The sequence below is a fragment of the Acinonyx jubatus genome, chromosome D3 (genome assembly GCF_027475565.1).
Source record: "Acinonyx jubatus isolate Ajub_Pintada_27869175 chromosome D3, VMU_Ajub_asm_v1.0, whole genome shotgun sequence".
In the NCBI taxonomy this organism is placed as follows: domain Eukaryota; kingdom Metazoa; phylum Chordata; class Mammalia; order Carnivora; family Felidae; genus Acinonyx; species Acinonyx jubatus.
The window spans coordinates 7063650-7078750 of NC_069392.1; the positions used below are offsets into that span (position 1 = coordinate 7063650).

The window sequence follows — 15101 nt, forward strand, 5'->3', positions numbered from 1 at the left end:
TTATATAGGTTGCTTATTACAGCAGAAAAGCCTTCAGATGAGGGGGTGAGGTAAGCCTTTCAGATTAGGAATATGGATACTGGATTTCAGGGGTGCCCCCACCACTTTGACCTCGAAGCTTGCAAACGAGGGCAGTGTTGAATTAAGAAATATAAATTTTGTTATTCAAAACGTGAATCGAGGGGAAGGGGCAGCAGGTAAATTCACTTTGTTCAGAACTTCCACCAATGCCAGTGTGGTTCCCTCCCTTTGCTCTGGGCGAGCCTGTTGGTCCAGCTGAACAGTGCTTTGAATAAAGGTCAGCCAAGAGGTCGCCCTCCTGATTATTCTTTTCTACCGCGGGGAGGAGGGGGCCCTGGGCCCCTTATCCACCCCTGAGTCGCTGCAAAACCCTGGGCTTCCCTGACAGCTGCAAATTCCTCCCAAGAGCCACAAAGCTTCTGGGGTTGCCATGGTCCATGAGAGTGAAATGCTGGCCGCCCTCTGCTGCAGCAGCCCTGAGCAGGCTGTTGCTGCCTCCTCTCCAGTCCCTTTCAAAAGCTTTTAAAGGAGATCCCTGCGGGGAGGAGGGAGGACGGGACAGTAACCAGGGCTTTCGTCCAAGCGGCTGGGGCGAATAAAAGAGGCTTTTCTCAAACGAATGGAGCAAGTGCTGGGCTTGTTTCAAGGGATTTTTAACACTCGGTCTTTCCCTGGAGGAAAGGGGAGTGCAGAGATGGTCCTTCTCAAGCTTCAGTTGTTGTAGGCAGCTCCTTTCAGTTTTTTCCAGGGATTCCGCACCCTGGGGCCTTCCCCGGAGGGAGCGGAGGGCAGAGAAGACACTCCCTAAACTTAACCTGCTGTGGGCAACTCCTCCTAGCTTATTTCCAAGGATTTCTCACCCTGGGTCTGGTGAGATAGATAAAAGAAAAGAAAAAGAAAAAGAATCAATCAGCCCCACGCTAGCAGGCTGCGGTCAGCACTGAAAAGAGCTCTCGGGTGTGACTTGCCAATTCTGGGCACACTTTTCAGAAAACGCGCAACTAACCGAAATGACCAGAAGCCCCAGGCCTCTGGGTCTTCCTTCACACCTTCCTCCCATTCCGGTCCTCAATAGAGTCTGAGGTCCGGACGGCGGGCGGCTGGAGATCGGCTCCCCGGCAGCGGCGGGTGCAGACAAAGGGGCGGCGGTGCGGGGCTCAGGCCGGGGTCGGGGTCGGGGGCGGGCGCGGGGCTCGCGGCGCGGGGCCGGGCCGGGGGCGGGCGCGGCGGCGGAGCGCGCGGGGAGGAGCCGCGGCCGCGTCTTCTCCTGGCGGCGCGCGCCTGCCCGGCCCCGCGGCGGCGGCGGCGGCGCGTCACGCTCTCCCCCGCCCCGAGCCGAGGAGCCGGGAGGCGGCGGCCGCGCGGCTGCTGCTGCTGCTGCAGTGGGGCAGGTGGCGACGACTGGCGGCGACCGAGACGGCGGTGAGCGGGGCGAGGCGCGGGCCCTCTCCCCTTCCCCGGTGCCCTCCTCCCCTTCCCCTCGCGCCGGGCCGGGCCCGCTCCCGTCCTCCGGGCCGGGCAGTGAGGGGCCGGGCCCGGCGTCCGGGAGGGCCCCGAGTGCCCCTCGCGGGGCCGCTCCCGAGGGGAGATCCGAGGAGTCCCGAGCGGGTGGCCCTGGAGGCCAGCGGGGGGCCCCGGGGTGCTCCCCACCGGAGCCGGAAAAGTGGCCGGCCCTGTCAGCGCCGAGCCCGGCCTTCCCTTCCTCCGTCCGCCTCAAGATGGAGCTTGGAGTCCTTGCCCCTGCGCCGCCCCAGGCGCCGCTCCCTCCCGGGCACCCCGCTCCGCTCCCCTCGGCCCTGGGGGTGGGGGTGGGCGTTGGGGCGGCCCGGACCCCCCCGGGAGGCCGAGCCCCGGGGGGACCTGTTGCCCCCGGGCGCTGCCGCCGGTCTCCCGAGCGTTCCTCGGGCCCTGCCACCGGCTGCCCGCGAGCCGGAATGGAGGGCACCCTGGCCGTGGCCTCCGTGCGTGCGCCGGCCGGCGGGCTGGCCCGGCTGGCCTTGGGCCTGGCTGGCTTATGGCTTTTGTCCCCCCACCCCACCTCCCCTAGGTGGGACTGATTGTCGGAGAAGGTGGGTGACAAGAGGTGACCGGGATTTCTGAAATAACACCACTGCCCCGTAACCGGAGCCTTCTCCCTCCGCGGGGGATTCGCTCGGAAGACAGATGACACTTGTTTAGAGGTTATTTTAAAAGCACAGCCTTCTGATGCCTCCTACTTCGGAGGTCCTGTGCTTCAAAAATGTGATTTTGAATTGGGGATAAACCCTGAACTCGGCTGTTTCTCCACTTCGTGTGGCTTTTCCATCTGGCAGGAGCCGAGCACCACCCCCTCCTCCCTTCACAGCCCCACCTCTTTGGTATGAAGAAATTACACGTCAAGTCTGTAATCTTCTACTTGCCTGTTTTTAGCAAAAACGTGGCGGCCAATTACCGTATTTAAAAAGGAGGGTGGAGAAAATTGAATTTTTTTTTTTTTTTTTTTTTTTTTTTAAGCAACCTTGCCTTCTTCCTGTTTTAGGTTAGGACAGTGCCTGGCCAGTAGGAGCTCAGTATTAGTGTTGCTGCTGTTGTGGTTATGATTCTGGTTCGTGTTACTATTTCATTATTGCTATAACCTGTGGTATCCACAAGTCAGGCGAACAAATGTGTTTGACTTTTGGGTTTAATGATGACCTTTTGCAAGTTGTGTTTCTTCTCAGCCTTGGGGCATTTTTTTTTCCCTCTGGAAATAATAACAATTAACATTTATTGAGGGCTTCGTTCCCTCAGGCTCTGGGCAAGTCTTTTATGTTTTATCTTCTTAATCATCCTAACTCAATGAAGGTGCTATCATTATCCCCATTTTACAGAAGAGGCATGGAAAGGTCAAGTCCCTTGTCCAGGGTCATACAGCTAATCAGTGGTGGTGTCAGGATTTGAGCTCAGGTATTGACTCCAGGTGCTTACTTATTAGATTCGTATAGTGAATCTCTGGCAAGGAAAAAGGCTGGCTTTTATTAAAGCAAAGGAAGTAGGTGATTGCTAGGACAAGGCTGGTGCTGGGTTTTTGAGGTTCAGAGAATGTGTAAAGTATATCTTAGGCCCCCTTATTCAAAGGAGTGAAAACCGAAACTGGGTGGGACCCTCAAGTAGGTATTGTCTGCAGATAAAGATCATGCCCTTCCCTACCTTTCCAAGAATTGCTTAAGCTTCTGCTTGTGCTTAAGCTTCTGCTTGTGCTTAAGCACAACATAAGCCGATCTGGCTTCTGTTCTTTAGGAGTTTAGAATTTGGTGTTCTTCTTATATTTAAAACATTTTTTTTTTACCCAGTGTCTAACATTTAGTCTCTTGCATCCCATGTGACCCCTGCATAAATTCACATGAACGTAACTCAGTAATGTTTGACCCCCCCTTTTTTTTTTTTAATATGTTTCCCCACTTAGTGCGAGTGAAATAGAGGCAGAGAGAGGGAGGGAGAGAGAGAATCCTAAACAGGCTCCCCGCTGTTAGCTTGGAGCCAACTTGGGGCTCAATCCCATGAATCGTGAGATCATGACCTGAGCCAAAATCAAGAGTTGAATGCTTAACCGACAGAGCCACCCAGGCGCCCCTTGACCCTTGCTTTTTAAGTACTGTCTCTGTTGGGATTCTAAGCCCAATAAGTGGTTCATTAGAGATGAACTGGTCCTCTTGTGCTCCATACAGAGGCAGGCATCTTTGAATTTGTCACTTATTGGCTGCCTGGTGTTATTATTTGTAGATTTATTTCTGGCTATATATATATATATATTTTTTTTTTTTTTTTTCATTCTGGAAATGTATGTGGTAAGGACCTTCCACTTTATTTTTCACTTTATATTTTATTTATTTAAAATTTTTTTTAACGTTTATTTTTGAGAGAGACACACACACACACAAAGAGAGCGAGCAGAGGAGAGGCAGAGAGAGAGGGATACACAGAAACCAAAGCAGGCTCCAGGCTCTGAGCTGTCAGATCATGACCTGAGCCGAAATCAGACGCTTGACTGACTGAGCCATCCAGGGATCCTTATTCTTATTTTTTTTTAAGTTTATTTGTTTTGATATAGAGAGAGTGAATGGGGGAGTGACAGAGAGGGGGGGAGAGAGAATCCAAGCAGGCTCCCCGTTGTCAGTGCAGAGCCCCATGTGGGGCTATTTTATTTTTTAAGATTTTTTTTTTTTTTTTAAGTAATCTATACACTCAGTGTGGGGCTCAAACCCACAACCCAGAGATTGACGGTTGCATGCTCTACTGGGGCACCTGGGTAGCTCGGTCCAACTTCATCATCTGACTTTGGCTCAGGTCATGATCTCACTGTTCTTGGGTTCGGGCCCCACGTCAGGCACTGTGCTAACAGCTCAGAGCCTGGAGCCTGCTTCAGATTCTGTCTCCCTCTCTCTCACTCTCTTTCAAAAATAAACATTTAAAAAAACTTGCTTAAATTATTAAATAAATAAAAGAGTTGCATACTCTACTGACTGAGCCAGTTGGGCCCCCCTTGTATTTCAGTTCATAGGATCCTCTGCAGGATTCTGTAGAATCCTGTGTTCGGTAAATATTACTTAGTTGATAGCAAATATGAGGTTCATAGGTTGTTAAGATTGGTTTTATAGGAGTCAAAGCTCAAGAAAAAAGCAGGTAGTGTGGTAAAGTTACTTGGAGATGGCTTAATATTTCTTAACATTGAAAGGAAATTTCATACTTTAACCATACTACTTTCCATTTTTCTATTTTATTCCAGTTTTCAGTTTCTTACTTTCCTTGTACAAATGAGGTGTGGGGTTGAGTGTGTTTTTCAGATAGAAAGAATGGACAGTGGTGTTGATTAGTTGTGACGGGCCTATAGTTCTTTACAGTATTTTTGAAGTGTTGTGATATTCTCCCCAAAGGCAGCAGGTGGGGCTCTGGAGTACTTATCTGTGGGCTGTATTAAGTCTTACTTGGTATTCACTCAACAGATATTTATTGAGCACTGCTGTGTGCCGTCCTGGGTGCTGATGATATAGCAGTGAATAAAACTGAAATCTTTGCTCTCTTGGAATCCCCCCTTCAAGTAAGGGAGGCATACGATAACCATATTAATAAAATGTATGCTTGACAGTGACACATGGTAAGAAAAAAAAAAGTCAGGGAAGGGGAAATATGCAGTTTGGGGACAAGAGTTAGGGTAATGGAAATTTTAGATAGGATGGCAAGAGGAGACCTGGCTGACTGTGTAACTTTAGAGATCTAGAGGAAGTGAGGGAATGTAGATCCTTGAGGGAAGGGCACAGTAGGAAGAGGAGTAGTAAGTGCAAAGGTCCTGAGGTGGGAGTTCGGGAGGGGGCAGGTAATTTAAGACTATATAGGTTATAGTCCTTAAAATATGTGTTTATTAAAATACTTTACAATAGTGAAAGATACAGAATAATAACATGTTATTGGTTTTGTTGAAGCAAAAGTTAAATATGAGGGAACTGAGGCTCAAAGAATTTTACTAATTTGTCTAAAATGCCACACAGCCAGTGAGTACAGAGCTAGAAATTGAACCCTACTTGATGGTATTTTAAGCAATGTGCAGAGTTTGTTGGCTGTGGCACCTTAAATGGCTGGCAGGCCAGACCAGGACTTGATGTTCAGCCTTGCTAGTGAGTGTGTATACTTTGCTATTTGTATGCAGGATCTTTGCTCAACCCTGGGAGGCCTTGTAACTGGCATTGCATATATAGCTTTTTCCTGGAATTGTGCTCCTGGCAGCAAAGCCTTCCTTTTTAGTCTTAAAAGTTTCATGTTCAAAATCTCTGTTTAATACAAACCTTCATGTAAGTCTCTTCAATCTTAATTGGAAAGTATTGTCAGTATATCTCTGGATATGAATTTTTTAGATAACTACTTAGGGGGGCTTTAAACTATTACAGTATCTTACATATTTTTAATATACATAGTGTATGTTTCCCATGTAGATGTAACTCAGAGAATCCATATGCTTTAAATCAGCATTTGAGTTACAATGCTCTTTTAAGGGAAAACATATTGACTGATGGTACTGCACAAGAATTTCAAGTAAGAGTGACCTCTTCAGATTTCAATCAGGGGAACAGAGGATTTTTTTTTTTTTTTTTTAAGTTTGGCAGATAGTAATTAACCAACCTTGAATTTGGCTAGGACATCTGGGTTAATATCCTGGTCCTGGCACCAAGTACCAAGGAATCTTGGCCACAATTAGTAAAGAGCTTTTTTTTTTTTTTTTAAAATCTCCATCTGGCACTTCCAGAAGGACACATTCCACTAGCACTAACTCAATGGGTGGGTCTGGTTTTTAATTGTCTATCTTAAGTGGTTCAGCAACAAAATCTTAAAAGTATTCTTTGTAAAATCTTTGAAAAGAGGAAGTAGCCCCATTACAGATCCATAGTTGGAACTCTCTTGGGTATCTCTTTCCCTGGGGAAATGTATTCTCTACCTCTTCTCCAGAATCATAATGAAAGTATAGACATTTTGCTGCCCTAATGTTTTATGTAAGCCTAAGGTCTAATATACTTGTGATTTGAATTAAGTGGTTTGATATTTGTATTCTCTTTTGCTTACTTATATCTGAGTATAGCTTGGATAAGAGCCCAGTTTTAACTGCCCATTTTTTACAATTAAAATTGCCGAGTCCTTGATTTAGTCTCTGAAGTTAAAGACCTGAAGATCCAGATGTTCGGTGTGCAAATCATTTAAAGTTTGGGTTCGATACATAAAGGGATGGCAACTTTAATGAGTTTTTTTTTCCCCCCGGATTCTACAAATCCCTTGTCATGTAGTACGCTGAAATATTTGGCATATTTTTCCCCCTCTCCTCTCAGGAAAGGTAAGAGATATTGGAATATTTCCCTAAAAATCTTTTAACCAAATCTTTTGATCTCCCACCTTCTCTGCCATAACTGATTTACTCTAAGAATGATTTCTTATTGGAGATGTTATGTTCTAATACCTTAAGGCAGGAAGGATCCAATTGAGACTTTTCCAGACTGTAGAATAAATAAACTTTATAGGCTTGGTAATTTTTTTATGGCCTGAGTGAAAGAAAACTATTATCACTAAGTATCTTTCACACATGGGTGACTAGAAAAAACGTGTGTGTATCATGAAACCATATTGCTGATTTCTGTTGTTGGGCATATATGGCTTACCTAGGCTGTTACATTGAGAAGCTATTATCAGAGTCAACTTTAGATATTATTTTATTTTTTTAAAATTATTATTTTTTAATATATGAAATTTATCGTCAAATTGGTTTCCATACTCAACTTTAGATTTTAGAAAAAAGTTTTCTAAACATTTATAATTAAGTGAAGTGATTATTTTTCGGATATTCTCAGGTGTTATTTTCCGTATATACCGGTTTTAAAATAGTCCTTAACATTTTAATAATATATATTAGTTGTCTTCTAATATGTGGATTCAATGCATAACGTATAAAACAAACACATAATACAAAAACACAGAAAAAAGCAAATTACCTATAATCCTACTGCCCAGAGAAAATCATTTCAGTATTTTAGAGTCTGTCCTTCCATCTTTTATCTTAAAATTTTTTTTATTTAAAAATTTTATTTTTGAGTAATTGCTGCACTCAAGATGGAGCTCAAACTCAAAACCCCGAGATCGAGAGCCACATACACACCCTCCCCCTGCTTTTTTTTTAATACTTAAAAAAGTATGTCTGGATTTATATTACTATTTTTAAGTAATTAGAAGTGTAATATTTTCACTGGAAGCACTCTCAACAAACCAGCATGGGAAATCAGAACTACAGTGAAAAAGTTTGAGTTCCTGGATTTGTTTTAGCCCCAGCTTGGGCAAGTTGCTTAGCCTTTCTCTATATGCTTGCTGCTCTGTAAAATGGGGGTGACACTTGTTCTGGCCACCCTAGGGGTTTGCTGTATTGATGCAAGGGATTTGGCTTTGTTGAACTGAAGAACTCTAGATAACCTTGTCAGGGGGTAACAGTAGTGCAGAGGGAGTTCGTGCTTTCAAATACCAAACTGGCCAGGGAACATCAAAAAGGCCAGTCCTGTATTGCTGCTTGTCTGTTTTGTTTTGTTTTGTTTTGTTTTGTTTTGTTTTGTTTTGTTTTGTGCATGGTTAGGTTTATAAAAAAGCTTTTCAGGTAGATGTGATTAATCGAAAGTGTCCTGTGGGGTGGCAGAGAGCCCCAGAAATGCCCGTTCATCAAACATGTGTTGAGTGCTCTGAAGGCCCTGCTGGGTACAAGCAGCTCTGTGTCTTGCAAGGTGAGACCGCTACTATGGGTGAGGTGGGACGGGACCCTGGAAGATGATCAGTTCATTTGGCTTGAGGGTGTGTGTATGGGAGGGAATCCAGGAAGGCTTCCCAAGTAGGAATTAGCACTTGTGTTTGGCATTGATGGAAATCTGGGGTTTCGAGGCAGAGGTAGTTTAGGTAAGACATTCTAGGCCAGATTGGCATAAAGGTAGCATGTTGAGATAGGAACAGATAGCCTATTGCTCTCTATTTTGAGGGCATGTAACAGGAAATAAAACTAAGGAGTTTGAGTTTATATCAAGGAAAGGCCTCCCTGCCCTGATGAGTTCATCCTATTGGTCTTTAGCATTTTCTATTCACTGAGTTGTCTGTGAGTCTTTTTTCTGTTGTTTGGTCAAAAATACCCGGTTGTAGGTGATAAACAGGAAAATCTGCTGGGTAAACGATCTTCGTGCAGATCGTGCAACCATCACCACGATCAATTTTAGTATATTTTCTTTCTACCAAGAAGGAACCCTGTACCACCAGCCCTACTCTCTATAGACTTGCCTATTCTGGACATTTCACGTAAATGGAATCCTACAATGTGACTGACTCATTGCACTTAGCAGAATGTTTTCAGAGTTCATCTGTGTTGTACCTGTATCAATACTTTATCCTTTTTCGGGTTAAATTATATTCCGTTGCATGGATATACCACATTTTGTTGTTCGTCAGCTCATGAACATGTCAGTTTCCACTTTTTGCCTATTACGAATAATGCTGTTCTGAACATCAGTGTATAAGTTTGTGAGTGGACATATGTTTTCATTTATCTTGGGTATATACCTAGGAGTGGAATTGCTGGTTCATATGGGAGCTCTACCTTTTGAGGAACCACGAACTGTTCTCTAAAGTAGCATCATCAATGAATGAGGTTCCATTTTTTCCACATCTTTGCCAGCTCATGGTTTTTTGTTTTGTTTTGATTACAGTCATTCTCGTGAGGGTGAAATGTGGTATCTCATTGTTATTTTGATTTGCATTTGCCTCATGGCTAGTGATGTTGAACACCTTTGCATGTGCTTATTGGGCATTTGGGCAATTGTTTGGAGAATATGCCAATTATCTTTTATTTTGGCTTTCAGAATTTAAGTGTAAAAGTGCAGAACAATAGTATGTTACTGTTTAGCATAAAAGTATACAGAAGAATGCCAAGTATCTTTTTTTGCTCCAATTGTTTTTATTGTGGTAAAATACCTGTAATGTAAACTTTACCATCTTAGCCATTTTTAAGTTTACAGTTTGTGTACATGAAGTACATTAGTGTTGTTGTGCAGCCATTAGCCACCATCCTTTTCCAGAACTCTGTTCATCTTGCAAAAGTGAAACTCCATTAAACACTAAATCTCCATTCCCCTTCTCCCTGGCAACCGTCATTCTACCTTCTGTCTATATGACTTTTTTTTTTAATAAAAAATTTTTTTAAAGTTTATTGTGTGTGTGTGTGTGTGTGTGTGTGAGAGAGAGAGAGAGAGAGAGAGAGAGAGAGAGAGAGAGAGAGAGTGTCCAAAGTAGGCTCCACGCGCTGTCAGGGCAGAGCCTGACGTGGGGCTGGAACCCACGAACTGTGAGATCATAACCTGAGCTGATGTCAAGAGTTGGACACTTAACTGATTGAGCCACCCAGTCACCCCTCTATGACTTTAAGTACCTTATATAAGTGGAATCACAAAGTATTTGTCTTTTTGTGAGTGACTTGTTTCACTTAGCCTAATGTCCTCAAGGTTCATCCATGTTATAGCAGATGTCAGAATCTCTTTCCTTTTTAAGGCTGAATAATATCCGTTATATGTATAGACCATATTTTGCTAATCCATTCATGTGTCAATAGGTGCTTGGATTGCTTCTGTGTTTCAGCTGTTATGCTTATTGCCATGAATGGGGGTGTACAAACACTGCTTTGAGGCCTTGCTTTCAGTTCTTTTGGATAAATACCCAGAAGTAGAATTGCTGGATCGTATGGTAATTGTTTTCAATTTTTTGAGGAACCACCGTACTGTTTTCCACAGAGGCTGCACAATTTTGTATTCCCACCAGCAGTGCGCAGGGTTCCAATTTTTCCACATCATTACCAACACTTGCTATTTTCTAATTTTTTGGTGGTAGTCATCGTAATGGATATGAGGTGGGTCTCCCTGTAATTCTGATTGGCATTTCCCTAAAGATTCGTGATGTTGAGCATCTCTTCATATGCCTATAGGCCATCTGTGTGTCTTTGAAGAAATGTGTATTCAAGTCCTTTGCCCGGTTTGGAATTGGGTTTTTATTGTTGTGGAGTTTGCCAATTATCTTTAAATTTACGTACCCGTCAGTCACTTACTGAGTACCTGCTGTGGTGAGGCACTACCCAGATGTTGGAGATACAAAGTTGAGTGAAACAGGCACACCGTCTGCTCTGGGGGAACCCAGAAGTGGTAATGGAAGTCGGGTCATGAACAAGAATTCAGTCCTTTTGCCTGACAAGAGATCCTGGCTCTGTTACTTTATGGAAGACCTTCTACAAAGTGCTTAACCTTCTGGAGCTCAGTGTTCTCATCTGTAAATGGGGGATAATAGCCACTTCGTGTAGTAGTTGCCGTGCAGATTCAATGAATTAATGTGTGTAAAACTCACTGAATGTTAGAAGTCTTCTTCCCCTTCCCTTTGGTCCGTTGTGTCTTCCTGGCTGCTCATTGTACAGAAGGGGGGAAAGACCCACACCTACCAGTATGGAAAATTAAAACCTTTGTTCCTGGCCGTGTTTTCAGAAGTTAATTTGAGTAGGAGTGTCTTGCCATTATTAAAGGGCACATTTTTAACGAACAGTTGTCACTGAAGAACTTGTAATTTATGAGGAGTTAAATATCCAGCATGGAAAAGCATCTCTTCCTCATGTCAGAACTTGTGCCTTTTGCCAAGTTTCAGGCAAATTTGTATATTTGTGATGTTTGTCAGTTTTATATTTGTATGTTTGTATATTTGTCAGTTTTATTTCCCAGAGTTTAATTAAAGGTGTGTGTGTTTTTTTTAAGATTTATTTAAGTAATCTCTACCCAACATGGGGCTCGAACCCACAACCCTGAGATCAAGAGTCTCATGCTCTGCTGACTGAGCCAGCCAGGCACCCCAAAGGTGGGATTTTTCCTTCTCAGGTCTGATAGAACCTGCTGTGTGTCTCTGTGGAAGACTACCTAAGCATGGAAAAATAACCAACAATGAAGCTGGTGTTCAGATCCAAATGAAACCATGTCTTAGTCTCTGTTTACAGCATCTAGGATGGTTGTACAGAAAAGCATCTTAGGGATTCAGGAGGAAAATTAGTAGAGTTGTATCTTCTCTTGAAATAGCCAGGTATCCCTCAGTACTCTGAAAATAGGAATGTGATTTTTTTTTTTCCATTGAATCCAAAGACCTATAGCAAATGTTAAACTTGCTTATTTGCAGAGTAAAAACAAGAGAGATTTTTATAAAGAGAGAAAAAAACCCAAGTAAGCAAGTCATTGTTTTGTGAGTTAACCTTTGTGCCGTTTTCTTGTTCAGAACAAACAGCTGGTATGTGTTTGCTTTTAGTATGGGCAATGTTAGACTATTTAAGGGCAAGCAACAGTATTTATTCCTTTGTGAAAATTGGAAAGGGACAGCAGTTTTAACTTGGCTGGGGATTGACTCATCTCATTACTGTATATAACAGATCAGAGATTTTATTCATCAGTACACTTGAGGGGCAGGAGTCTTTAATATGGAGATTGAGGTTTTATGTTCCAAACTGTTAAGTGACCTTAACAAGTGATTTCACAGGGCACCTGGGTGATTCTGTCCGTTGAGCGTCCGACTTCAGCTCAGGTCATGATCTCACGGTTCATGGGTTTGAGCCCCGCATCAGGCTCTGTGCTACCAGCTCGGAGCCTGGAGCCTGCTTCCGCTTCTGTGTCTCCCTCTCTTTCTGCCCCTCCCCCACTCGCACTCTGTCTCTGTTTTTCTCAAAAATAAGTAAATGTTCAAAAAAAAAAAAGTGATTTTACTTTTTAGAATCCATTTCCTCAGTGGTAAAATGAGGAAGTTGAACTAGATTGCTAAGGTCTCTTCTGATGCTAAAATTTTATGGTGCTATATTAAGCACATTTGCTCCTTTTGACACATTAGTATAATTGACTGCTCTCGACCTATTAAGTAAGTTCTTCTGGGAGATACCAACCAGGCCTAGTAATTTTTGTCCCTTTGAAGATCTGCCTCTAAGCTGGTGGTATTAGAGTTACAGAGTCATAGGAATTTTGTAGAAACTTGTGTAAATGAGAATAGCTTAATTTATTCAGCTTTCCATGTTCCCTTTTTAAAAAAATTCTTTTGCAGATGGAAGAACTTTGGGAGGCTGCTTATTTTCTGTTTAAGTAGCAAGAACGTAAATCTTCACTCAAACTGAGCTGTGTAAAGGCATTCGTAATTACAGGCGGTTGCATCATGGCACAGAGTTTCATCTTCTAGAAAAATCACCTAATGCTCCAGATCTCTTTGCCTTGGTTGGATTTCATACCCCTCCTTCTCCTTTTTAAAACTGCTATAGACTGTGAAGTTCTGGGCGCAACTGTATTGTGCCCTATTTCATACATTGAGTCTTAAAAATACACACTTTTTAAGCACAGAATAATTTTTGAAATGGTCATGTCTGTCTATCGATACCCTGTTCTGACTTCATTCAGCAGACATCCTGAACTGAGTCTTGAATCACTTATGTTCTACTTCTGACTTTGATAGATGTGATAAAAGTTTCTGCATTAGTATCTTATTGTATGATACTCTCAAACCAACACTTGAGATTGGTAGACTGATTTCATAAATTGCTTTGTAAGGCCTCTACCAGTTAGAAATTGGAAGTACAACTTCCTTATGGCACCTTTTGAATTAAGGCATCAATGAATCTTCTGACCCTTCCTAAAGGACCCTGTGTCCTTTAGTGTCTAAATGTGCTTTTCACATTGATCAACAAACAGTGACTATGCTATTTACTTATCTTTTATCTCTTGTACTCTATCCTTGCTAGAGATAGGCACTTTGTGTTTTGAGTCTTTATGCTTATTTTAAAGCTGTTTGACTCTGGCTTATTTAAAAAGTTATGTGTTGTGTATTTTGTTTTCTCTAAGTCTTAGGCTCATGCTACTATATATTAAGCATTTTTTTATACTGTGTCTCAGTATTTCATGATATTCTGTGAAGAACACCACTGTTTTCAGAGGCTCTGGCTTCCTGAACAAATTTGAGACCTTGCTCCACCCTTTTAGGCATATGCCTTGGAAAGACAGAGTCAGCTCTCAGGAAGATGGATTCTCTTTCTTTTCTTTCCACTTTGGAAAATTGTTCTCGCGTGTATTAATTTCTGACAGGGCTGCATGGCCTTTTCTCCTGGCTGGTGTTTTCATTATTCCCGAGTATTTTAATCCTCTGCTGGAGATGGCGGGCTCAACAGAGGGGTGGTTTGGAGCGTCCCTGTCATCGCAGGCACCAGCCTCCATAGACTCACGTGTCATGTTTAAGATCCTGTTGGCCGTTAGGCCAACCACCTGGTTGCTGCTGAAACCAAGTGGCTCCAGAACCCTGCTTGCTCTTCTCTCTAGTTTACCTCACTTGTTACTGCACTGATTTGAAGCAGTGGGTCTTCTGTGGCCTGTGCCCTCCACTGTGTTTGGTGGCACCTTGCACATTTTCCCTGCTCAAGGGGCAGGCTTCTGGGAGGCTGGAACCAACGAGGACCTTCAGCAGCTTCATGTCACTCATCATCAGTTCATACTGACTGACTCTCACGCGCTTGCTCGTGACATTCTGCTCTGGAGGAGATGCTCTCCATCCCCTGACCAGCGTTCCGTGTCTTCATTCAGAAGATTAACAGAGTTTCTCAAAAGTGAAAATGTGAGAGATTTTTTAAATCTTAAAAAAAAATTTTTTTAAATGTTTTTATTTATTTTTGAGACCGAGAGAGACAGAGCATGAGCAGGGGAGGGGCAGAGAGAGAGGGAGACACAGAATCCGAAGCAGGCTCCAGGCTCCGAGCTGTCAGCACAGAGCCCGACGCGGGGCTCGAACTCATGGACTGTTAAATCTTGACCTGAGCCGAAGTCAGATGCCCAACCGACTGAGCCACCCAGGCACCTCTGGATCTTAAATCTTAAACTATAGCCGCTAGACTGTTTTAAAGTCAGACAGTTTACTAAAGTTGAGGGGGAGAAAATACCAGATTAGTAAGAAATGAGTAGCTGACGCTGCAGGTGCACCCTTCCCCTCTCTTACTGCCCTGCAGTTTTGCCCTCCAGGCCCCAAGCCTCCCTTTCCGTGTGTTCCTACCGGCCGTTCCTCGCCTCTGCCTTGGTTTCCTGCCGTCCAGAGGGCAGCAAGCGCGGTGCTGTGCTGCTTCAGTAGAAAAATGCTCTCACTCCCTTCTTTGTACTTGAAATGCTGCTCCGGCCACGTTGGCCTTGAACCTGCCAGTCAGTGATTCTCCGGTTCCTCTCGTGTATCTCGAGACACGCTTATTAAATTTTCATATGTAACTCAGTACTGTCTGTAGTGTCTGTGCTTTGCTTTGAGTTTTGTGTGGGTTATTTTCAAACTCGTAGTATTGAGCTATCAGGTTTGCTGGCCAATGCCCCGTGCTATAAGCAAGACCTCTTTCTACATTACGTATCCCCGGTCAAACATATTTTAAAGATCCTGTTACTGCAGGTGCTTACCCCTCCTCTTATCTTAACGATAAAATTACTCAGTTTTATATTCAAGATTTTACATTTTTCCTTTTCCTCACATATGTTAGGAGTTAG

General features: G+C 43.5%; 1 protein-coding gene and 1 non-coding gene across 8 annotated transcripts in view; one reads left to right on the top strand and one right to left on the bottom strand.

Moving 5' to 3' along the window:
- The first annotated feature begins 1314 nt into the window (after positions 1 to 1314).
- The window catches only part of CLIP1 (CAP-Gly domain containing linker protein 1), a 124813-nt gene continuing 111026 nt past the window's right edge, over positions 1315 to 15101 (top strand). For 5 of the 7 annotated variants that reach the window (XR_008291902.1, XM_053206653.1, XM_053206654.1 and 2 more), the window contains exons 1-2: positions 1321 to 1443; positions 2540 to 2605. The gene's annotated coding sequence lies outside the window, so the exon portion shown is untranslated. Of the gene's footprint in view, positions 1444 to 2539; positions 2606 to 15101 lie in introns of all 7 variants that reach the window. The other 2 variants (XM_053206649.1, XM_027044165.2) reach the window with 2 other exon arrangements.
- TRNAK-CUU (transfer RNA lysine (anticodon CUU)) lies at positions 11346 to 11418 on the bottom strand. Its single transcript has one exon. It is a non-coding gene; the product is annotated as a tRNA-Lys (tRNA).